The 20,340-nt window shown below is 41.3% G+C and overlaps 1 protein-coding gene across 5 annotated transcripts in view; it reads left to right on the top strand.

The window, feature by feature from the left end:
* The first annotated feature begins 693 nt into the window (after nucleotides 1-693).
* Nucleotides 694-20,340, top strand: part of arvcfb (ARVCF delta catenin family member b) — a 225,394-nt gene continuing 205,747 nt past the window's right edge. For 3 of the 5 annotated variants that reach the window (XM_085787839.1, XM_085787837.1, XM_085787834.1), the window contains exon 1: nucleotides 694-1,060. The gene's annotated coding sequence lies outside the window, so the exon portion shown is untranslated. The remainder of the gene's footprint in view (nucleotides 1,061-20,340) is intronic. The other 2 variants (XM_085787842.1, XM_085787821.1) reach the window with 1 other exon arrangement.

Genomic DNA, 20,340 nt, shown 5'->3' with positions numbered 1-20,340 from the left:
CTTCTGTTCGTTCTCCTGAGCCCCGCCCACCGGGCACTGCACACACACCAAAACGAGTGCTTCTCCAGCAGGGCTCCCAGGTTCACTGTGATTGGCCAGTTTACAACCATCAAGCTGAACGGTACATTTCCGGTTAAGTAGTTACATTCAAAATAAAAGCTTTACTATATTAACCGGTTTGCTGCAATTATGTGAACCATGTTGAGACAATACGAGAAAGAATATGATGATAATACGATGATAAGCACATAGAATACTGCTACCACAAGCAGCTTCTGCTTTTGTTTTATTTTGTATCACTTCGACGACTTTTATTTTGAAAAAATATTCACCAGACATGTTTTTTTTAATATTTCTGCTGACTTGACAATGCACAGTAAGCTAGAGTAAATTATTTTCACAACAATGTGCCGAAAATAGACAAATGAGACCGAGGAGATGAATAAAAAATTTTTTTAAATAGGGCATATTATCTAAATGGTTAATCTGAATGAAAATCATATTCTGTGTTTTGCAGCATTAAATGGGCTGGTTAACAATGTAGTTTTATATATTAATAGAAACAATGAAAGCATACTGGCCAAATCGAACAGTTTAAAGTAGTCTAATAACGACAGTAAAATACTTAATTGATAAATGTCCAATAATCAATCACCAGTTTCCTCAGATACAGTGCGAGTGGTGATGGGGCGGAGACACTTGGTGTGACCAACAGCATCCAGCTCTGTAGTGGATGAGAGGGATAAAGGCTGCTCTGCCTTTCACACAACACTACGTCGCAGACACTAATTAGTAATTATTAGGGACAGAAGCTGCGTAAACACGTAGTAACTTTTACATCTGTGAGGACACGTCGGTTTATGCGTAGTGGCGCGTGGTAAAGAAGGAGCAGGAGCGGCAGCCTGGCGACTACACATTGAGATTTGGATTTGGAGGTTGTAACAGTAGTAGGTAGGCTATCCCTGCAGCAGCCAAGTTGAATACACAATAACGACTCGGACTAACCTACTGCACACATTCACTTCGCCTGCAACAACAAGGCGGAACAAGAGAAACTGAGGTAGGCTCATATCATTGCAGCTCTTTCTTTTCCAGAGTAAATCCATGTGGTAATTATGTTGCAACGCCAAGTTTTAGCCTGTGCCATTAGGCTACAACTCAGGGGGGGAGGAGGAGGGTGTGACAATTTGTAATAATAATAATGTTAAGTGACATTGGAAAATCTGAAAATAAACCGTCGGCTTCCTTACAGGCGGATGAGCAGGTGCTCGGGTGAAACATATTGATTAGGACATAGGACCCGGTGTGTTAAAGCGCTATTTATTTATCTAGGCTACCACGCTTTGTTTAATAGTAGATATTTTTAATGCGGTGCGACAGGGAGAGACATGCTGCTGCTGGGTGGTTTATTGGAACCAAACACCTTGATAAAATGTAGGTAATATATGTGTGTGTATTGGTGTGTTGTTGTGAGCACTTATTGCTAATGGATGCGGTCAAAGGCAGCGAGCGCGAGCCGCAACGAGCTGTCAATCATCCCATCCTTTACTCGTCCATTGTTTTGCCCCTCCTGTTTGTGAGTGAGTTACCATGGAGAGTCTTCCGGTTACTCTCTCTAATTACCTTATTTGGAGAAGGGGCGGCTGTCAGTGGCTGGACCTGGACTGGTAGTGGTTCTGGGTAGTAATAGTAATAATAATAATAGTAATAATAGTAATAATAGTAATAGTGCTCTAGCCATGTCCCATGTGAGTGAATGCTTCACAACAACAACCTGAGCTCAGGTCATTAGAGGCTGCAAATGAAGTTGTCAGTAGATGTTGAGTGGTGCTGGTCATGCAGCTCTTTCACAGCCAACTGGGCAGTAATGGTCTCGGAGCATGGTTGGATGCAATTAAAGTAATTGAACTTGTACAATTAATTTGCATTTATTTGATACTGTAGCCTATTTCAATGTGAAGCAGTCAATGCCTTTGAAACCCTCAACTCACAAAGTGCTTTTAGCCTCTGGTTATAGTAGAGTGGTGATAGGCTGCATAGCTACAGGGAAATAACTCACCCACTGTGTAGCATGCAACCTCAGCGAAATGTAATTACATATATGATGTGATAATATATTCTTCTTAATATATTGAGATAACTTTGTGAAAAATGACTTATTAATTTTTCATTCAAACACCATTTGATCCATGTGCCCATGGTCAGTGCATGTTGCAGGTTAGCCCTTTTTGCAAAGGATGCTCGAGAGTGAAAACAGACTGAAAATATACTTTCATAGTGCTACTGAACATTCTCACTTTGTTTGAAGTGGAAGACAGACGTGGAATGCCAAAATGCATCAACAAGGTGATCTGTGTGCACGTACAAATGGTTGTATGGCATGTCGTTAAGGACCAAAACAAATAAACAAAACCAGAAAAAAGTGGCAGGTGCAGGAAAAGGGAGAGACTCTATCTGGTTGCTGGAGGATTTTGTCTGCCATTGTAGCTAGCATAATCTGGTCATTGAATGAGAGAAATCATCACTGCAAAACCCATTTTTGATCTGTGTTTCAGAGATTTAAATATTTCTGCCAGGGAAGTGGGGACTTGAATTTAGACTATTCATGCACTGCAGGAAGCGTCAGAGAGTAACAGGGAATCCACAATGTTTCATTACAAAAATCAAGTCAAAAGAATTCATGAAATTATCCAATGTTCAGTTTCAGCATGGACCAAATTAAGACTTGGCTGTTGCAGATATGAATCCTTACTGTACCAACAGATGTTGTTGTAAATGTTTGAGAATCTTGCTTAACTGGAATTAGACCATTTGGAAAACAAAACATTAATGTGAAAGACGTTACGGTCTCTCTGGGCAGGACTGGAGTCTCAGCAACACCTGTGACTGTGCTGAGAAATGAAAAATGTTCAGGAACTGGGGCCAAACAAGAAGACTTTCTACGACTTCCTATTTCAATGGTTTCCAGTTAAAGTTATCCCACATAGGCTATTGCTACAGCAGCCGTTTTGTGTCCTCTGCCTCTGTTTTCCCTTGGCAAAAACCAGTTGTTAATTTGTTGTTAAATAAATGACCAACAAAACATACCTCGCTGTGGTAAGCACGTAATGATATGTTTTTTATTCTGGAGAATCTGGGGTTGGCATTTATATTCTGGTTAAAGGAGACTACCACCCACAGATTTGGCCCTGGCTTTGAAATGGGGTCTTTTTGTCACTGAACTGTTTCTTTTGTCACAACTTGAATATCTCAAAGGTTAAAATGTGATTTTTCTAATGGATTTGACAAGACCTGAGGTCAGTTTTAATCTCACATGCAGTTCATGCTTTAATGCACTAAGTTATTTGGCAGCACAGTGCCTGAAGAAGATGTAGGATTCAGCTCTGCAGTGTGATAGTAATGTAGGTTTAATGCTTGTTACTGTCAGTCAGATCCTGTGTTTGTCTCAAATCTGCAGGAACTTAAAAGCCATGGCATCATGGCAATAGGAATCCTTGGTTTGGACAAAACGCTTTCACTCTGTTCTCCCCTCTATCCATCCTCTGGATTGCTTATTCAGGGCTGTGTCTGCAGATATTGACTGGCCCTGCTCTCTTATACCTGTGTGAAAATTTCCACTTATATATCAGAGAGACGTGTGAATCAAGCAAGAAAACAAAGCATGAAGGCTTTTTCATGTGATGAATGTTAAAAGGCTCTTGGATTTTTCACTCATGTGTCTCTGAAGGCTGGTAATATTTTTGTGCACAAGCCGACAGTAGCCAGTATTTTGTATTATTATTTATGTCAGACGTCTTCATGGCACTTCAGAAAGGAATGTAGTAAACAGGAGAAAAAAAGTCTGCACGCATTAATTGGGTTTGCAATACACTGCAATATCAGTTGCAATGTATTGCAGTAGAGTGTATTAAGACAGAAACTTCCAGGGATCCAGGATGAGTGTTTCTCACATTATTTCAGACTCTTCAGATTGGATCATATGATGTAATTCAAAACCCCTCTGGGCTGTGTGATTGAATGGAATAGTAAGCATTTGTTGTCCTCTAAAATAAGAACTACACACACACAAAATATATATTTTTAAATAAGCCATAAAGGCAAGAAATGTGCACATTAGCCTACACCCTTCTTTGCAGAATTTTCAAACTTTTTTTTTTTTTTTTTTTTTTTTTTGTGTGGGTGTGGTCAGGGGAGACATCCATCACATTGTTTCTGAACAACAGGGATGGCAGATTCTTAAGAGCGATTAACTCCAGTTGCTAATTTACCTTTTATTCAGAGAGCAAATGTTGGAAAGAAAGTGAATATTTAGGGGGAAATGGTTTAATGACTGACAACAATCAGTTGTCAGTCATTAAAGATTTTACATAAAGTAAAAACATCATGATTCTTGAGATAAAAGGCAGAACAAAGTATAATTTTAGTTTTTAATCAACTGCTAATTCAGTTAAAATCTATTAGACCCTCTTCACAATACATTTTTATAGTAGCCTACAGGTGGAACTGCAGTAGAGGTGCAGGTAAAGCTTAATGGAGTGCATTCAATATAATCATCTGTTGAATTGAAATGTCCCGTGTCGTTGTCAGTGGACACATGTCTGTAGTTAACGACCACTATAAAACCAAGAAAATAGAAGAAGAGAAGAGGAAGAGGAGAAAATCTAATGTGTGACTGCTCAATGAGAGAAGGCCAGAGAGGGAGCCTAATGCCACTGCTGTCTTTGTATTGCTTTAAAGAAGAATCATGTAACACTCACTCACACATCCTAGTTGATTAGACTCTTTTTAGCTTGAAGTTGGAGCTACTCTATGGAGCCGAGTGATTTCAATCAAATACCTTCTGTACATACGCTCACAGTGTCCAGGAGAGACCTATCAGTATCAGTGAGAGCACCTGTTATGTGTGTGAGGCCTGAAGCTCCAATAGCTGTTTTTGATATAGCTGCTAAGTTTAAAAAACGATTTAATAGGTTTGATCCCACCACCAGAGACCTTTGCCAGTTTACAAATCAAACACCAACAGTTAAGAAGAAATTACTTAGTACCACAGAGGAGGAATTATGATCTGTCATCTAATTTCTTTAGTACATATTCCATAAATCTGTGTTCAAAATGTACGGTATATGCAGTATTGCTTGACTGAGTCAAATACACCAGTAGTTATCAGCAAGGTTATATCACGGTGCACATTACAAGTGACACAGGCATATTCCTCAGTGTTTTTATTGCATATTGATACTGAAACGACTGTGATCGAGTCCTTCTGCTGCGATGGATCATGCATGAGCTGTGTTTTGGGGCTGTTGTGAGCTGACTGAAGCGGTCTGTAATTGCGAGTGGTCGGGCTAAAGCCGGTGCAGGCTCAGAGTGAATGGTCCTTTGTGGGACAGACACCTGCAGAGCTCTGCCTCCTGCTCCTGAAGTGATTAACATGCACCTCCAACCTCCCCGGCCTTCCCACTCTCCAGTCCCTCGGCCACCCATCCTGGCGTTGCTCTGTTGTCTTGGCACCTGTTTTGCACCTCCCATCCTGCATAGGATATAACTTGTGTCTGTGTCTGCTCCGAGCCAACACAGCATGACTGCAGATTTGTTGAGGGATTGTACTGATTTCCTCTGTCAAGGGGTTACATTTGGAGGGTTTGTGAGAAGTAGACCTTTTTTACTAGGTACTCATTGTAACCCAAAACAATGATCTGTCCCTAAACCCATGCAAGTCAGTTTATCTGGTATATCATCTGGGGCTTCTTTCTGGAAACTCTTCTGTGGGTCAAATCAGGGGTTCTGTAAAACCTTTTGATATAAGTACATGCTCTTAGTTTTCTCCTCTGTTCGTATTGACAGACTCATGTTTGGGCCACACTGTTTTACACAGTTGTCAATGAAGTGTTCCTCTGTAGCGCTCTGATCTTTTTGCTCTGTAATCTTTTTCTCTAAACTGTTTTTTTTATTGTAACTGAGAGCAAATATTCATTTTCCTGCTGAGTGGGGTTGGGTGCAGCTGGGAGATTCATTGTTACAATGTTGATATCAAAGTGCAAGAGGAGATTTTATCAAGGATTTGAGTAATACTATAGGCCGTCATACGATATCGCCTACATGTGTTTTCCTGATCATAAAGATTATATTACGGTTAAGTGATACATTTGTCTCTTGCAGCTGAGTGTAATGAAGAGTTTATGCTTGTGCCCACGTATCACCAGTTTTTATTACCAGTCTGATGTCAACTCTAATCACCCAACCAAAGATTAGACCACAAAAAAATGAAAGCATCAACAATCCTCAAATGTCATAGTTTGATTCAGTCAATGGAAACAATCAGCTTGTAATAAAAAAAGCAGACTTATTATGCATTTTCAGAATACCCATCACCACTTTCTTTTATACAGTACCAGCAGAGTTAATCATTTGTTTTGAGTCATATTCTCAGTAGGTTTAATTTTTTTCTCGGTCTGATGCTGTGTTGTGTCCTTAAAGCCGGGGTCAGTGCCGGCAGCTCTCTGCTGCCAGACACACGATGACGCTTGTGTCAAAATTGGTTTTAAATCAGATTTTCGTGGCATCATCTCCCTATCCGATGGCTGGGACCTCGGGTTGCATTGTTATTAGAATATCAGCTGGCCTGTGCTTTGTAACATGCTGACTCGTTGATAATCCACTCCCCTTTCTTGCGCCCTCCCTGTGTCAGGGGCTCTGCATTAACATAGAGCAGAGCGCTGATTGAATTCTTCTGATTATTCCAGAAGCCTGTCTCCCTCCGTCCACCCTCTCCTCCCTCCTCCCTCCTCCCTCCATGGACTGTAGTAGCTACATTATACACCTTTTTCATCTTTTTGCTAAGCATACACACACACACGCATTCCCAACAGTCTGTATGGTAATGCAGTGTTTATCCGGTAGCCTCCACTTGAGACAGTGACCAACCAGAACCGTGTCTGTCAGCTCATCTGTCTGTGGGTCTGTCTGTCTGTACTAGTCTGTACCCACCCCCCCCCACCCTTCCTCCCCGCTCCACTCCCAGACTTGGGTCTCTGTGCTACAGGAGGATTAACCCCACCGTCTACATTCTGGCCTGGCTTGATTATGTCCAGGGATAAGAGCTGCTTAATTGTAATCACTGGAGCTGTCCTGAGCAGCGTAAACACAGGAGTACGGATCAGCTCGGGCCACACGCTGAAGCCCAGTACTCAGCAGAATGTGGAAACACAACATTCACCTGGCTGGCCCGCTAGAAAGATCCCAGATGACGGCACATATTCTCACTAACGGCCAAAAAAGGTTCTGTTTTCAGCCTGTTTGTTGATAGTTACTGATATCTAAACATATCAAACTGAAATACACTTCACACATTTAATTATAGAAGTTGAGCTGTGAGGTGTGAAAGAAAAACCATGTTGCGTGTGTTCTTCCATTTATTAACGGTGCTTCATATGAAAAATAAAGTGTCAAATTCATAAATGCATTCACTAATTAAAACCAAGATTAGATGACACATCAGTAGGCTATCCCCGCAATTGCTACTGTATTGCTTTTTTAGAAAGGTAATATAACTCACTTACACCTTTAAAAAAAATACATCAGGAATGTTTTCTAAACCTATTACAATGGCTACTTTGGCAGCACAGAACACATTTGAGTTAAAATAGAAATAAATCTCAATCTTAAGTTTTGACTGTATACATCTATCAGCTATGACCTTCTTCACAATTACACACTTGATACATTCTTCAACCACAGTGCCAGTAGTAATTGAGGATTTGGTGTGTGACTGAGCACCTCTGCAGCAGCTCAACACATCTAGATCCACTGCAGTCTACTGTCTACTAGTCTAATCTACTGTCCCTTTGTGGTATCTACCCATGCTAAGCTTTGATCAATATCTCAGTGACAGAATATCATGTAATCTGGTTCAAATCCATTCACATCTTGTAGTTGCACATAATTTGCCTGCAGCTGTAAATTGTGATTTTGTTCCTGTTTGATGTTTGCAGTGGAGCTGGAAAGTGTGAAATGAAGTTGGCATATAATTAGATGGTTGAAGGGGGATTAGGCACCTGAGCACGAGCAGTAACTATCATTTATTTGCTTCAGTACTTAGTTGGTGGAACCTCATGATGTCAGACACTTAGATATTTCTCAGCAGTGCCTTCAGGTCAGCATGCCACGACCTTTACCTCCCCGATCATCACACATCAAGACTTTAATTAACCCTTTCATTTGGGGGCGGTGAGCCACATGGCAGCAATCCTTCAGTGTTTTCCTCTACTCCCAATGAGGCGCCTCTCTGGACTCACTCTTGGTCAAGTGTATTCTCGCTTGAAGCTGTTTGTTTTAGATTTCCAAAAAATGAAAAGTGTCAGTTTTTGGTGACACACTGTTTTTCCTGCTGGCTTCATTGGACCCAGATAAGAAGGAAAAAGCAAATCATGGGTAGGTGGTCCGGAGTGAGCTCCAGTGTGGGAAAACCGTGTCCTCTTGAACTTTGTGCTGTGTGAAGCCCCAGTCCTCTGGAGAGGAGGGCTTGACAGGGACATCTTCATGCCAAAAAAAGCCTCATGCCTCCAGTGGACATTTTTAGCGAAACAAGTAAATTAAGGAAATTCAAGTGTTAAATGAAGTCTAGTGGAACAGGTTGGCCATCTGGCATTTAGTCATGTCAGAGCTGAGGTCAAATCTCAGGCGACCTGTCCCTGGTGTACGACAATGTCAGAGCCAATTACAGTACAGCCCAATCCCCCTCAAATGCACTTTGTCCTATTTTTCCTCTATAGGAGGGCATGTAACTATTTAGAGGAAGTTACAAAGGCCACTAGAGTATGATATATCAGTATGTTTTTATTGTTTGTTTCTTAACATTAAGTCTAACTGAAAAATAGCTCGCCAGTTTTGATTTATTTATTATAATAACTAATAAGTGACTACTTTTTTTTTGGCAGAACAGCAACAGCCCAACCCTACAAGTCAAGTTAATGTTGCCAACTTCGTCCCTTCTCAGACCCCAGTTACAACATTTTTCCCCCCAGGAAGTAAATATTGCAACATGGAGACGTATTTAGTGACTTTGTCAGATGACATCATGAATATGAAGTCAGTGCAGAGCAGCAGCTTTGTTGCGGAAGTGGAAGTGACTGCTGCTTAACATTTAGTTTTAATGGTTTGCGTATCAGTATAAATATGGTGACAGTCAGAAACATTTATTGCGAATTGTGTTGTATAACAGTAAATGCTTTAAATGTGAGCACAGACTTCAGGAGAGAAGCAAACAGATGAAGGGCTGACATATGTTGACCCCAAGTAGCTTATGATGTAGTGCAGCCATACACTAGGTTAGGGGCAGGAGGTTGAGGTCAGAGTCCTTCAATAAGCAAAATCCCAGAGCGTACTAAGAGGTAATCAGTCATTTCATTCCAATTAAGATGAGAGACGGAAGGCTGCTTAGAGATGAACACTATTGTTATCTGTAAAATGTACAGACACACAGTCCGCTGACCGCTGTAGGATTCCTGGACCTGGACTTGAAAGGACACTGAAAGGCATTCAGCAGCAGTTTCAGTCCAGCAAGAAGAAAAAAAACTCCTTGGGGGTGTAAATGTATGCAGATATGTGCAAACCTCATTAGAGGCTCAGATAGTTAAGTTCTTTCCTCTGACTGCATTGATGTTTGCTCTCCTGCTGCGCTGAACCAAACTATTTAGTTTTCCTGAGCTTTCACAAGATGAGTAATTGAGGTTTGGAAGGTAAGAGAGAATACATTTATGACTTTGAGGGATTTAACTGAAAAATCACAGCACAAATACTCCAAGCAATTACAGCGTTCTGGAAGTAATTAGCCCAATCTCACAGAATTCCTTTTTGAAATAAGTGGTGAATACTTCTTTACTTTTAATGAGCGACAAACACAGCAATTCAACAGAGACCCCAGTTTTCACAGTCAAAATCGAAATGTTCATCACTAAATGAAATGAGTCTGAATCGTGTCCATGACGTCACTTTGCTCCCTGTACACATGTTCCTGTTCTGATGCTGTATTTTGGGAAATCCTGACCTAACTTAGAAGAATTGTCATGAAATTTAAGGAAATGCCTCTGGGTGCGAGTCAGATGAGGAGATTAATATCACATCAACTGCTTCAAGATGAAGTCTTCTATGAGTTAGTCTCTGCTCCCTTTAAAAAAAAAAAGAGAAAAGAAACATTGGTCTTTTGAAGGCTACACTGTTAGACTTTTCACTGTAAATTTACAGTATTATACTGGCAGCAGCTTCACCAGCATAATACTGTAAAATTACAGCAATTTGCTGTATCTTATAATTACAGCAAAATACTGTAATTCAAATACTGTAAATTTACAGTATTATACTGGCGAAGCTGCTGCCAGTATAATACTGTAAATTTACAGTATTTGAATATACAGTGATATCCTGTATTTAATGATGATTACAGAATATTACTGTAATAGGCTACTACTACTACTACTACTAATAATAATAATAATAAAGAAATGACAGCAAGACAGTATTCATTTTTCAATTCAAATATTTATTGCAATAAAAATGTATTTCAGTTACAGTGCATAATGACATTTGGTAACTCACTGACAATTTGTATTTGTGAGGCAGGAACATCAAATTGTTTTAATAATCCCGTAATATAGGAAATGCAGAAAACAGCCAGGACAAATGCCTGGACTAAACGTACATTTTTCTGGCCACTCGAACTCACGGACACGGCGAGGAGATGACGAGGAACTGCTTGAAAGCGGACGTCTGCCTTGCAGAATGGACACAGGCTCTAGAATGAGAAAAATGTTGCATCAGTACATGGATTATCCGTTACTCTTAACAACGTTTTTTCTCATCACGGCGATTTCACCAACATAAACAGATATATTTTTAAACGGCTAAAAAAGTGGAGTAATAATAATACCGTAATAATTAAAAAGAAAAATCCTGTTCAGTGTAGCACCGTTCTATTGTTAGGTCAGCTGCAACTTGTGGCAGAAGCCAGAGGACCCACGTGCAGAAACCGGTGGAGAAAAAAAAAGTCAAAGTCAAGGACTAAATAAAAAAAATGTCACTGTCTCTCTCACGAGCAGTGCTGTCATTCAAATTTCAGCACTGACACAGCGGACAGCGCGCCTGCATGAAATGCATGCTCCGGAGGCGATCTTTTTTCAGTTAGTTTTGCCTCTTCACAGAGATTTTTCTGTGGAGATTTTTTCTATTTTTTAAACGAGTACGAAAAATACCTGCAGGCTATTCGTGCTAACGTTAGCTACTCCAGGCATAAGTTAGACCAGTTCTGCCAGTAAAATCGTGTTGTTTAAACAGGGTTACACAATGCTATGCTCTATAATTTCAGCTAAGCTTGAATGAAAATTGAGCTAGCTAACTGAAAATGAAAAGATTCAACAACTTTGTCCAAACACGGTTCTAAATGACAGAAAATTCAACTGGAAAAAAAATCCAAACCTTCTCCTAAGTCCGGAAAAAAAGATAAATTTATGTGAACTTACTCAGTGGACAGCTCCAGACATCAGAGGTGAGCAGGTAGCCTTCCTGTGACTGCTCACACACAAGCTGCAAAAAAACTGTCAACTGTTGATTTTCAAATTTATTTTTCCCACACTTTTCACCTTCCCACAATGCTCTGCTGTTTACAGTAATCCTGTAAAAAAAAAGGGCCTTCTCTTAAAGTGCTGTAATCACATTTTTTTCTCCCAGATTGCATTGCAGTTTACAGTATGATACTGTATAACAGTTTTACAGTAAAATACTGCTCAGATTTTACTGTAAATTTACAGAAAAGGGTTACAGTGTAACACTGACTGAGGATGGAACAAAAACCGCCAAAACGTGTACTGCCATTTTAGTTTGTATAGTTGCCCAAAACATTTTAAACAAACCTGTGTTGGTGAAAAAGAAGAAACCAGTGATGACAGTGTTTTACTCCAAGAAAAATACATTATGTCCATTTCCATGTTTGTTGCTCCGGCCAAGCAGCAGCGTGACAGCTAATTTATGTGGAGGGCATGCGAGATGGCCCCATGAAGAGGCTGTCATAGAAAGACAGGAAAATGTTTTTCTCCCCTACTTAAGAGCTGGCAGCAGATATAAAGGGGACACTGTCAGAACATGAATGTGGCCGAGGAGATGCCAGCGCATTCATCAATACCAGGCTTTATGTGTGGGAGAGTTTTTGATGTGCAGGCCGAACGCTGCAGTGGTCTTCTGTGGAGGGTGAAAGCCAGGAGCTTCGCCCAGCTGGGACTGCACGGCCATGGATGAAGCTCTCTCTCTCTGGCCTCGTACAGCTGAATATGCTTCTAGGAGAGGAATGACTATAGAGCGTGGAAAGTAACAGTATCCTGATCCTGTAATGAGGAATTTGGGTGATTGGAAGTGACTTGTTTTAAGTTTGTGACAGCTTAATTGGGAACCTCTCCTAAGCACTTTTTGGCTGCTGGCTCATTAATAAAGCATGTTTTCCTTCTCCACGTCTCTCCCTCTATTTGAAGTGGAGATTTCTCAAATGCAGAGCTCTGTTCACCATGGAGGAGCACTGCAAATGAGAGTCTCTATGCCACCCAATGTTGTGGTTGCAATGAAATCAATTCTGGCTGCTGCAGAGCTTTGCAGTATAGAGGGCAGTACTGCAGTGTCTTTGAGGCTCTTTCAGCCATGGAACTATATGTACTGCACTAATGCACATGCTACACACACATACATGCATAAACACACACACAAAATAAAAACAACTGCCAAAGAAGACACGTGGCATGAGACTATAGGACAAATCAAGCTCAATCAGCACTAGAATCCACATAATTAGCCTGAATTCAGTGGCTGATAATTCTCCAACAGGAAGCGCTTGGCTAAGCTTTTTTGTGCCCTACTTTGACAAGTATGTTGAATAAATCCAACCACTTCTCACGTCCTCTGTTACTGCCGTGGTGTCTGCACCAACTTGTCATCATCATATTTGTGGGAAACACAGTAATCCTCTTATTCTGCTGGTTTCCCCGCCGCAGAACTACAGTTCACCCAGGGGCCTGGTCCGGGGGGGGGGGGCCTGGTCCAGGTCCAGCTTACCTCTGCTCTTCAGCAAGTTGACTGAAGTCATCCTGTAGCATGACTACCACACAGCATCCTGGGAGCTGCAGGCACCACCATGGCATCCAGTGATGTGGATCGATCAGCGAGCCAAATGTGCCTCTCCTTTCCTGTGTGGAAACGAGAGCCGCTGACAGCATCCTCCTCCATCTCAGCTCAGCTCTTTGATAGCGCTGCAGGCCTGCGGGGGGGTGGGGGGGTGCTGCTGGATGGGTGATGGGTGTTCACTATACAACTCTAAGCCACAGACCCAGCAGGAGGCCTGAGCTGCTAGAGGTCTGTAGGGATGGAGGGAGCGAGGAGGAGAAGGAAAGAGGGAGGCAGCAGGAATGGAGGGAGAACTGTTGGCATCACTGCTGCTCAGATTGATTTAATCATTCAGAGCATTCCTTCAAGGTTGTGTAGTGTCTCTGTGTGTGTGTGTGTGTGTGTGTGTGTGTGTGAGTGTGTGAGTGTGAGAGAGAGAGAGTGTGAGAGAGAGTGTGTGTCGGGTGGGTATAGAGGTTGAAGAGCTGCTCTGCGGGAAAAAAAGGTTCCCTCATAATGATGAGAGAAGCTTTAATAATATTGTGATTCTACTTTTTGCAGATGTTGAGATGATGTGATATTGTTTTGGGTCTTGTACCAGACGCATAACAATACTTTGTTTATTGTAAATTGTGATGCAGTTTGAAGGTCTTGTGATTTGGATATTGCACTTGGCCATATTGTGTTTCTGATCAAATTTCGATCACTAGTTCAGGGTTTGATTCCAATTCAATGGCACTTCTGGCTTATTAACAACATGTTTGATTATCTGAATACTTGTGATATGGCTTTAACAATGTGACTGTGTTCCCAGCAAATACATTTAAGGAGTAGGCCTACAGCATTATCATAACTGATAGAAGCCACAACAATGACATTTCTGTTCAAATAAATGAAAATAGTCCTGTATTAAATGTCTATCCTTATCTTGCAATTTTGCCAAACCGTACCAAGTGGTTTTTATATTTTCTCTTCATTCATTCAAAAAAGAAAGACATAAAAAATAGTGACATATCTTAACCTCTGTGAAAGTTGGGATAAGTAGGTAGAGAAAGGCTTTGGTAACGACATGATAGTGAGAAGTGTGTGTTTAGATTTTAGCTGGCACAAAATTGTGAGTACGTATCCAACAATTGTGGTTTTAGTGTAATTTATTCATTTAACCCACATCCCACGCCCCCGCTAACACAACATGTGTGAGGGAGGTGTGGGTGGAAGCCAACAGTCCTACAGCTTCATATCTACAGCTCTGTTTCATGCTATAGTGTCGTTGGTGAAGCCACGCTCCCTTTAAGTGATCCAATTATATTTTAAGGATTTGCTTTAGATCCCTGACAAACTAAACCTCGCCCCCACGTTACTGACGCTAAAGATACTGAAAACTACGTTGACTTCAGTTTTCTTCTGACCACAAACTATGAACACATTAACATATCATCATCTACAGTACTATACAGAACATATCACACACCATAGGAAACATAAGCATTCATTTGAAGTTGTGTTTCAAACAAATTGATACATGTATCTACAAGCAGCCGCTTTGAAACCACTTTGACCTCAAATAGTTTATTGTTAATGCAAAATTAATGAGCGCAGTGTTGTTTACATCAATAACTTCCACAGAATAAATAACACATTTTTCATTTTTTTTTAAAACAAATCTTTCAACAAATATGTCTTATAAATATTTCAATAAATGATGTTAAGAACTTCTTATAGGTTGCATGAAAAAAATGTGAAAAAAGTGCAGCACAAAGACTGATTCCACAGCACTGACTTACTCATCCTCTATACACTGATATCAATACATTGTGTCACCAACACCCTCACCACCCCACCCCCTTTTCATTACTGAATCACTTCAAACAGATGTGTGCATAGGGTGACAGTAGAGGGAGTAAAGGGGGGGGGGGGCAGGCGTGAGGGAGGGGGTAATGGGATTGCATGGTAACTGATCCCTCAGTGTTGCTGGCATGGCATGGTAGAGGACAAAGCCCTCTCCCAGAGGGACCCAGTTGGCCTACAGCATTTGTCATGGTCAATGATATAGCGGGTTTTGTTAAAGGATTGTGTGTGTGCTGATTTATTTGAATGAATGCACTACTGTAGCATACTGTGTGACATATGCTGAAGCTTCCTTCCTTCGACTATGAGATCACATCAGAGTGTGTGCTGGCTGAATCAGTGTGGATCTCTATCAGTACTACTACTCCATCTCTCTCTATCAGTACTACTACTCCATCTCTCTCCATCTCTCACATTATGCACCAGATCTGCAAACAGTCCACGAGAAGAAAGCAAAATCTGTTCAGACCTGTCACTCAAAGTAAACAATCACGGATTGGCCGATAAGAGTTGTGTGAAACCTTAGCCTTTACAGCCTGCAGAGATTACGTTACATAGTGAGGAAACTCCCTTTCTCATATTCACCGGCTTTAATGAGATGGCTCTCCCTCTGTGTTTGTGTGTTTTGAGATTGACTAAAATAAGGAGCTTCTGTGTAGGAAACAAATTTTGTTTGAGGAAAAATGTCTCATAATTGGGCTTCAAAATAAAACATGGCCCTCATATTAGTCTTCATAATGTAGGGAGAGAGGTTTGTTGGTACACTCCAGTCATATTAAACCTGCACCTGCTAATACTTAGAATGGATCAAATCACTACATATAATGTGAAAGGTGCTGCTGTAGTGCCAGACCCACAGAGAACCATCCAATATGCTCATTTGATATTTCAATTAAGTGTTTTGATTGTCCAGACTGTGACCTGACTGTTCTTGCTCATTGTCCCTGCTCAGAGAATAAAGGTCTGATGAACCCAATTTATGCTTCCTGTGCAGTACTCAACAGCAGATGTGCAATGTTAGCCACTAATGGTGAAAATAGCAAGTTACCATCTGGAATTCAGGAGGATTTTCTCGACAAAAACACTGTTAAAAGGAGAAGGGAATTGAACTTAGATTTAGTAGCAGCCTAAAGCACAAAGATGAAGTGATAGTAAGTATGTTTTAGGTCTGGTAGGTGTGTAAATAGGAATCTTTGCAAATCATCTTCTCATGTGATTTGTCAGTGTTTACAGTTCACTCCACTGCCCCTAGTGGTAGGCAGTTTTCTTCATGTTCATTGTTGTGAATTTGCACTATGAAGTCAGAGCTCTAATTCATGATTTATTTATTAAGTGCTTTACAATACCTATGACAAAAGAAGGAGTTGGGGTTTAGAGTTATCTTAACTCAGGTCCTTGCATGAACCTTTCAAAACTTTGCCAAGTTCAAGAGGAGAAATGTGATTTTGTTAATGCAATCCTGTTTGACCTTTTTGGGGACTGCATGTACTTAAACTCCACAACCCCAGTGTAATAAGCCTACCCCGTATGCTGGGGTACCTACTTCTAACACAAACATACACTTCACCCCATGACTATTAAACCCCCAGATGTTCCTCTGCCAGGTCCTGTTTAATATGCAGAAAGAATCTGAAAAATAATTAAACTCTACGACAAGTGATATGACCTCAATTACCTCACTCTAACCACGGCAGCAGCGTGGACAACAGGCCTGCAATGCACTTGAATGGTTTTAGCACTGAAAAAGCCAGGATTCTTGCAGAATCACAGCATGTTTTCTCTAATCAGGATTATGCATTTAGGCACACAAGGTGTAAACAGCTCATCAGAAAAAAAGATTGAATTTGCTCTTGTGATGCGCTACTATGTCATCTTTGTTTTTCTGTCTTTTATTCCCCTGTAGAGATAATATCCAGAGTACAAAATGGTGCAGATTAAGTTAATTCTCTGAAATTACAGCGCAGTCAAGTGTTTAAACAAGTTTCTAACTACAGAGTAATCCTTTTGCCTGTGTTTGTTTAAAATGTTTCAGGCAAGAATGGTCACAGCTTGAAGTGGCCTCAAATAATCTCCTGTCTCAGTATAATAGCGAATGTTAATCTGTTGTTTCCTGTTGTTCTCCATCTTTATTAAACTGCTCAGAAATAAGTAACAGAGGGATTTAGAACATATATTACAGCACTGCAGATCAGTGGACTGACTGCAGATCAGCGGACTGACCGCAGGCAGCACAGAAGTGCAGTTCGACACCGATTGCAAATGTCACGCCAGGTTCTTGCATATCTCTCCCATCTTCAAGCTGCTCCCGCTGGTTTTACAGTTTGCATTCAGATGTTTGGGACTGGACATGAATATTCTGAGCAGGTAGTTTGCATACACAGCAAAGCAAAACCACCACCCCTCCAGAAAAAGAAGAAAAAGATTCTTGTTAATCGTGGCCTTTGCCAGAAGATGCCAAGAGGCAGACAGAGTCAGAGCTCACTGTGCGAGGCCGCATCGTGCCTCCTCCGCCCAGGGAGCCGTTTCTCTGCATGCATGATTGACAGGGCTTCAGCACTGTAACAGCTTTTACCACGTTGCATATTTGTGATGAAAAATCGCCCCTGTCGTCCTCCCCCTCATCCCCTCCTCCTTCTTGTTCCATCCTAATCTGCTCTTATGGGCCTGAGCCCGTGGCGTCTTAAACCCCTCCGTCTCCAACATCTGCTGAGTACAGGGAGGTATGGAGAGATTAAATGAGTCTTCAGCCCCCTGAAGGATTCCTGCATGACTCTCTGCCTCTAGCCGCTGCTCGTGTCTTTGATCCACTGTGTTTTCAACCCAGTCGAGTCCCACTGGGTGCGAGGGGGTTCCTACACATGCCAGCCTACATGCAGACCTCTTTAGACTCCATGGTGGCTGTTGAGCTTATCACTGTTGTTTAGTTCAAGACAGATAAAAGGCTCTGCTGCTTTCAAACTCATACTGCTCCAGGACACTAGTGCATTGCTTACGCTCCAAATTTAATAATATTTTTGTCTTCCATTTTCACTGTAGTATATGCTGGTGGTGATGGAGCTACCACTCATACTGTAGATGCAGCCCAATTAACGACTTCCTTCACTCTCTGTTCTCTCATAGAAAGTCTTAAATGCAGCTTTGGGTACAAGAGCAGGATTTGGGTAAAGCAGCAGCGATCAGTAAGATCCAGTCTAGTGCAGGATGGAACAGACACGATGACTGGCCTCTGGGGAATGCCTGCCACCTCATATTAGCCATTTGTAATTAATGGCTGTGACGGCCCTGGATGATGTGCAGCCAAATAAATAAGAGTGGATGTCCTCTGCTTCACCTTGTAGTGAGGGAAACCCACAGACCTGTTAACAGAGATGGAAAGATACAGTAGCAACTCTCCCTTTCCATTGCTTTCCCCATGCCTTTCATCCCACCTCTTTATGAAACCGTATTCCCTGTTGGCCATCCCTGACACTCACATTTAAACCCTCTCCATAAGGGAATGATGAACATTACACTAATGACACCAAACAAAGTCATAATATAAGTTTAAATCTATTTTTTCCATAGCTTGATACATGTACACACCACAGTGTTGACAATGACAAAACAATGTTGAAGTTCCTCTGTGCAACTAGTTTCTTTAACATACACAGAGCAAAGCCTCACCGGCATACAATGGAAACTGAGGCGGTGCATGTGAAAAATCTCAGGGCTGCCGTAACCCTGGTAACGTTCAGAGGGAATTTGGAGGATGGGTGATAGATTATTCTCAGTGAGCATCCACTAAGCTAATACAGTCTGTCCCTCAAGTGTGTGCAATTTTCACATTTGGTCCTCCATAAGCCTCCTGTGGCTTTTAATTTCAGTGGTGAAGCCGAGACACCAAGATTTAACAGTAGTCGTAGTGTTGCAAAATATCACACTGCAGCATATCACACTGCAGCTTGCTAATAAAACCTCTATAATGTGATGTGTAATATTTTATCTCTTTTCACCTTTTTCATCTCATCCTCCCTGACTACATGTGTTTAAAAGATTCATTTCTAAATGACTCTTACAACTTGCCCTGGGCAATAGAGATTCTTGCAAAAAAACAAAACAATCATGATTATTTTGATCAATCATGAGTTCATGATTATTTAACACAATTACTCATTGAACAGCATTCTCAACAGTGCTTGAGTAGTGGTCTTTACATGCTCTTGGAAGCATTTCACCACTCCCCCCTGCTTTGCAGCCCTGTAGATTTCCTTCCATAGAGGATTAAGCAGAGGTAAGACTTCCATTCATCTGTCAGAGTTAGAGGGTCACACAAACCCCTGACCTCAAGGTGCTTTCCATTTTCTGCCTGCCCTCCCCATGTCAGCCCTCATACACGATAGTCCCGTTCACCTGAGCCATCAGGACCATCATTACACTGAGTGCAAAAATCCAGCAGCCCTTACTAGGAGCCGCTAAGCTCACACCCATCTGCTGCTAGCAAGGGATTAATTAAACGATTCTGCCTGGCCTATTAACTCATTATACCTTTTGTCATCTGTTTGGCGAGGAAAAAAAATCACAATATATAAGGCTGATGGACACTTTTCTTACTGGGTGTCGACGTTAGGTTGCGGGTGTCATTTTATAGCCCATTTACCTTGGGCTTGAACAGGTAGATGAATACAGGGTGCAAAGGAAACCAGTAGGCTGCTGAAGGACAGGAAGTGTGTTCATGACTGGCAGCCATTTATTACAATTTGCTATAATGACAGAGACCTTATTGAAGTCAGTAACAATCATGCTTTTATATTTGAGTACATTATAAGTCCCTCATTGTCCCTGTGTGCTCCTTGCTTTGTTCCACATCACAATGAGGGATACAATCTGTCATCATTATGTGCATCAGCCCGTTCTGCCAAAGCTCAGTGTAGGGTTGCATTATTCCAGTACCGGACCGGTGGTTGTTTGTTACTTGATAGATCTCACTCAGCAGCAAAACTAGTCATGGTTTAGTTTACTTGAAGGGTTCTGTACAGACTGTAACACCTCTTTGTTAGTACTTTCTTGTTCATGTTGGTTCATTTTTGCACTGTAAACACTTACAAAGTATAACTTGTAAAGAAAGGTTACACAACAACAAACTAGACATTTTTTTGTTTGTTTTTTGCAGAATTTGATTTTAAGATACAATTCATTACGACATTTGAGCTAACAGTTGATTAGCTTAGCATTATGGCTCAGTTGGGTCAGTTTTCACTCTTTCTGCCAACCCAGGCAACCCATCAGTAGGGACCAACATTAGATTAAAGGGCAGGCATAAGAATCACAACTCACTTTCAGCATGACCGTGGTGAAGCCTGTCTCCAAAATGTCAGT

Source organism: Trachurus japonicus, chromosome 9 (genome assembly GCF_045865225.1).
Source record: "Trachurus japonicus isolate A0001 chromosome 9, Traja_1.0".
Classification (NCBI taxonomy): Eukaryota; Metazoa; Chordata; class Actinopteri; order Carangiformes; family Carangidae; genus Trachurus; species Trachurus japonicus.
Note: the sequence above shows the minus strand (reverse complement) of the source record. Positions and strands in the feature narration are given on the sequence as shown.